General features: G+C 30.1%; 1 long non-coding RNA gene across 1 annotated transcript; it reads left to right on the forward strand.

Annotated features, from left to right (window-relative positions):
- Positions 1-3561: 3561 nt before the first annotated feature.
- Positions 3562-4882, forward strand: LOC119673421. Its single transcript, XR_005252051.1, has 3 exons — positions 3562-3840; positions 3894-4208; positions 4301-4882. It is a non-coding gene; the product is annotated as an uncharacterized LOC119673421 (long non-coding RNA).
- The last annotated feature ends 915 nt before the right edge of the window (positions 4883-5797 follow it).

A 5797-nucleotide genomic window follows, 5' to 3' on the forward strand; every position in this document is an offset into this window, starting at 1 on the left:
TTAATATCCTCATATCACTAAATCCTTTTTGATCATGGTATAAAAGACTCCAATACTAGCTGTGCGAATCATAATATGCTGACGTTCGCACCATAATTTATTAAAGTATCTGATGCCATTCCATCTACCAGTCACAGTAAACTAAACGTAACCCGCGTTTGAATTCATAAAACTTCCAGAATAAGCAGTGAATATAAAATCAATTGTTTCATTTTAATTGGCGTCCAGATTTTCAATTGGAGTACCATCACCCCCATGGGCCCATATCCATTTAGTGGTTATAAACCCATATTGAGAATGACTAAAAAACAATTAAAATGTATACATAAATAAATAAATAAGAAATCTATCATTCGCGTACGTTTGTATCAGGGGGAACCACACTATATGAGACTAAAGATATATATACAGATATATAAATCCGATATCTTGTACTCAGTTCTCTAACAGTTTCCACTTACGCCTTTCGCCTGGGGACTTTGTAGGCTCATCAGAATGGATAAGAAAGTGTGGAGACATATCTGTATGTCAAGAAAAGTAGCCATCAGTTATTGTGTCCATTCTTGTGATTCACTATAATAGTAATAATATGGTAAGATAAGAATAAGAATAATATGGTAAGATAAGAATTATAATAATAATAATACTAATAATATTTGTACTAATAATTATAGTGATAATAATAATAGTAAAAGTAATAATAAATGGAAAGACTTAAGGCTGGCACTTATTATCAGTGATGCTGCTTTTATTTGGAAATAATTCGATTAGGGAATTAGAGAATCAGTTAGATCAGCTAAAGTTTTAGTAAATAGTCATTTCTTTCATCTCTTATCAATGAAGCAGATAGAGGTCCAGTTAAGTCCCTCTCACAGCCAGCAGATATACGTTTTTGCTGTTATTATGATGATTCCCAAAGTCGGAGCTTCGAAAACTTATTGAACGTTTAATATGCATATCTTAAAGCGAAATTCACAGAATATGAAGAAGTTACTATAGTAAAAAAATCTCTGGGATGTAAACAGTATACCTATATTGGCATAAAAAATTTTGGTGAGATATTAAAAAGTTTCTGTTGTCAGCGTGGTGGAAATGCACCAAATGGATTGAGTCAGAATCTTAAGTCACTTGATGGAATACATCAATGCTTTGTTACAGAATTATTAATACAGAGATCCACAATGTTAGTATTAAGTAATTTGTTGAGATACTCCACAAGTAAGAAGGGAGCTATATTCTCTCTCTTATGGATAACAACAATGACGATTAAAGCAAACGTTTTCATTTTAGTTACAGGTTTTATCTCTAATACAGAGCTGTTGCTGTGTATAAACAAATATAAATATCGCAAAGCATGTGTTGCCTTTTATTCAAACATAAGGATGAATTGTATGAACTGGGAATTGCTCTAAGCGCAATTCATACGAGGCGCTATCTTACTATTACTCGGTAAATAAACAAACAGACTAGTAGCTAATGTATAAAATTTCACTATACGTTATTTTATTGCCGCTTCAAATCTGGTTGTGTTTCTAGCCTATATGAAACATAAATTTCAGCTGCGCTCATCGAAGCATGACATAGCGACAGTGTTCGATCAGATTGCATGCGAATTTCATCTTACGTGTTCGTACGAACAAATCAAATGTGCGTAGTCATATGTCAGTGGTTCCAGTTGCTGGGAACTATTTGCGCGACGTTTTGTCTCTTGACGTTTTGAAATTCATTCGTTCGTGCGAAATCGAAAGTGGAAATAGTGAAATTGAGAGATGCGTGTTGTTTTTAGGTAATTTTATTATTATGAATGGAAATACATTTATAGAAATAGAATTATTTGAAAACACATTGTTACTTTTAGGAAATGGATTGCGATTTGCTAATTTCTTTGGATAAGGAACTGGCAAACTCTTCAGTTTTATGCCTTGGTGAATAAAAATCTTACCTTCCAATTCATCTAATGTTATTTTAAATTAATAAGTACCTGAATAACAGATTTTCCGCTAAATATATTTCATCTTTACTATCAATTTTGATTTCAAGACAATCAAAGCAGCACTGTCAATTCGACTGCAATGTAACCATAATTTAGGACGAGTTAGCAGGTCGTTCGGCAGACCAAATTCGCATGCAGTGTTTAAGATGTTTATTTGGTGCATATTTATTTTAGTAAATATATATTAGTAAGCTTTGAAGGCAATAGCAAATGCAACACTGCGTACTAAGAAACAAAATTAACTATAGCAACACTGCAAGAGGTCAATCAGCTGTTAACATATTCTGCCGCCGAAATAACGTCAACGAATTAATATACGCGCACGCGCTTTTTATATTAAAATAATATAAAATATTAAAATTAATATAGAAAATATTTAAATTTGTTATTTTTAATTTTTTATTTTAGAATTGTAAACAGCGTTAAGTCTAACGAATCAATTGCAATCATTTTTAATATATGTCAAATACTTTTTTTTGACATATTTTTTGTTGTGTTGTTTACAATATAAAATATAAAAATAGTAAACATTAAAAATTAATTAATTTAAATAAAAGACAACAAAATGAATAGTAAAAAAGCAATGGCATTCATTTGTATCTAATATATTTAAATTAATTTATTTATTTATGTATTTGAATTTATTAATTAATGGACTGTTCATATGATTTTAACGGATGATTTTTGATTTTAACGGAATTTTGCAATATATTTTCAGTGAACATGATTTTTGAAATTGATTGCACTGAAACTTAGGCCTTAAAAATTTTTGCAAAAAAAAACCTAATATGGTGTTTACACTGGCCTTAAATGACTGATTTGGGTCAAAAATCACAACTGAGAATTAATTAGAAAACTAATTACTGATTTCTTCATACAAAATGTCATATGCGCAAATGAGATATACGCTTGCGCAATGGATCTCATTTTGTATATATAAGTTCTAACGATTTTCAAATGAGTTTCAAATGCAACTGAATACTTGGACCTATATACCTTATAAAAAAGTTTTTCAAGGCATTTTGACAGTTTGGGAATGCTGTTGTTGTATATTTAACAAAGAGGTTAACAAATTAGCATTTCTTTGGAAACGAAAGAAAACTTCCCAAAAAGTATTTAATCGAATTTAAAAATAAATTTTCAGTTGATATTGTAAGGTTTGAAAGTATATTTTACCTTTATACATTTTAACTTTTATCTTTTTTTAGCACAGGCCAAAATCAAATCATTTGACACGTTGACAAATCAACTGTTTCAAATGAGAATCAATGAATAACAATAAAGGTAAATACTGTCAAATGTCTGATTTGAAATGAATTATTTGCGGTCAGAGTAAGCGCTATATAACTCTGAAGAGTTATATATCTTATTTTTACAAAATATCATTTGTGTATGCTTATTTTTACAAAATATCATTTGTGTATTTACAATTTTTTGTTAATTTAATATAACAATATTTTATAGCATGCTAAATTATTTTTACATATTATGAAATCTAAAAATTGAATCTCTGCTCAAGCTTCGGCTGCACAGCAAATTTGACAAACTAGTTACACAATGAAAATAAAGCAATTTATTCGCGTATGGCAACATGTGCCGTTTCAATTAAAAGAAAATTTTATTTGACATTTGTTTGATTCAGGATGGAGCCCGGCTAGTAAGCAAATGGTGGCGGACATTTTTTTTTGTGTAACAAATATTCTGTTGCAAAAAGTACGGTTTTGTAAGAACGTCTTTTACGCAATATTTAACGCATTGGAAATAATGCACGAAAATCATTAATTTCATGTGTCCAAAAAGTTTATATTAAGCGTGATCAATTCTTAATAGGAAAGCGTTTTAAAAAGGTAAATTTATTAATTTTTGTACAATTTATTTAATCAATTTAATAAAAATTAAGGTGATATAAGTGAGCATAAAAGATTCCCTACCTAAATTGTGTGCACATCTACACGTACAATGGAAATTGCGCAAAATGTACTTCTATATGGAACGAAAAATGAAGCCTGGCGACAAGCGCTTTTTTTTTTTAGAAGTAACTGTAAAATATCATTTGTGGTCGATAAAGAAGTGCTAGCGGCGTCCCGTGTTCATTTAATTAAAATAAAATATTACAATCGGAGTTTAAATGTTGTATAATATATATCATGTGCGGTGATAAAATTTTTTCATAGCGTTTGAGTAAAATATGGCCGCCGGAGAGTTATGTGAAAAGGTAAACTAGTTCAATATTAAATATATATAACTAATTCTTTTAAATATATATATATTTTTAATTAAGAAATATTTTTTTATGTTTATTTGTAGAAAATATTTGGATTCGTACGTGGATGTCTTCAGATGTGTGAAGTATCACCCTGCAATTCAATGGAATTGCACAACAAATGAAGCCCGGCAATATGAATAGCGTCTCAATTGCATTTAAGACGCAATTGCAGAAATTGCAAAAAACTAAAATGCAGAGTGAATATTGCTGATAGTGATACACTTCTGTGGAGGGCTTCATTTAGATAATGTAAATCTTTTACCACAGGACATGTCTTTGAAAAGAACACTACATATAAATGTTTACAACGGCGTTGTTTTAAAAAATTAATCATTTATGCAGCATAAACACAAAAAAAAAAAATAGAAATAAACCTATTATGAATACATAATATCAAAAACTAAGTAGCTGATCAGTACAACAATTATCATCAAACAGTACCAATATTTAATTTAAAACAACTTAACAATTACTTGCAAAATTCTACTATTGAATTATATTCAATAAATTTGATAATAAATTATTATTGTCTAGTATTGCGCAGAAATTGTTATCTCTACCGCAAGGAAGTCAATTAATTCCAATTCAGCAACAAAGATAAACTAGATAGAAGCTAGTTTTATTGATAATACTACATCCACCACCACAACTGGTTCGACGAACTTAAACTGTTCCAGCAGTACCAGTACATGTTCATATACAGAAAGACAAAGAAGAACATTACCTTACAAACCACCGATAGAATTCAAAAGTTTCTTGTCCAAGTGCCGTTCCAATTGATGATGGTGATGTTTATCAATCACATACGATAAACAATTATCGCATTATGCATGCCAATTTGAATGCTACGAGTGTTATATTCTCAACAAAATTTAATACAAAATTGGAATTCACATAGTTTCTTGTCGAAGTGCCGTTCCAGTTGATGATGGTGATGGTGATTGATAATTATGATGTTACATATGCTCATCAATTATCGGATTATTGCATGCGAATTCGAATGCTACGTAGTGTTATGTTCTCAACAAAATATACAAAATTGGTACCTCATAAACCACCGATAGAATTCAAAAGTTTTTTGACGAAGTGCCGTTCCAGTTGATGATGGTGATGTTTATCAATCACATACGATCAACAATTATCGGATTATTGCATGTGAATTCGAATACTACGAATGTTCTCAACAAAATATAATACAAATTCGGTTCAACAAACAGAACCTTGCAGATGTTTGATTTTGAAAATTTATAAATATTGTTGAAGACAATTAGTGACAAAGAAGCGTTTCATCCTCTACAAGTCAAGCTCAGCCTCGGGAGTTTAAATTTTAAACTAATTCGTAATCAATGACAACTACGGACTAGCACACAGCAAAACTCATTCAGTATGAGTACTGAAGGCGAAATTATATTTAGATGACGAGATCATATTAACAGATATATGCCCTACGTGTAAGGTAATTTAGGCTATAAGTTATAAATTTCAACCGAATATCCTTAAAGGAATTATATATAAAATATTTTATATCAAAAATGCCT

The sequence above is a fragment of the Teleopsis dalmanni genome, chromosome 1 (assembly GCF_002237135.1).
Source record: "Teleopsis dalmanni isolate 2A chromosome 1, ASM223713v2, whole genome shotgun sequence".
NCBI lineage: Eukaryota > Metazoa > Arthropoda > Insecta > Diptera > Diopsidae > Teleopsis > Teleopsis dalmanni.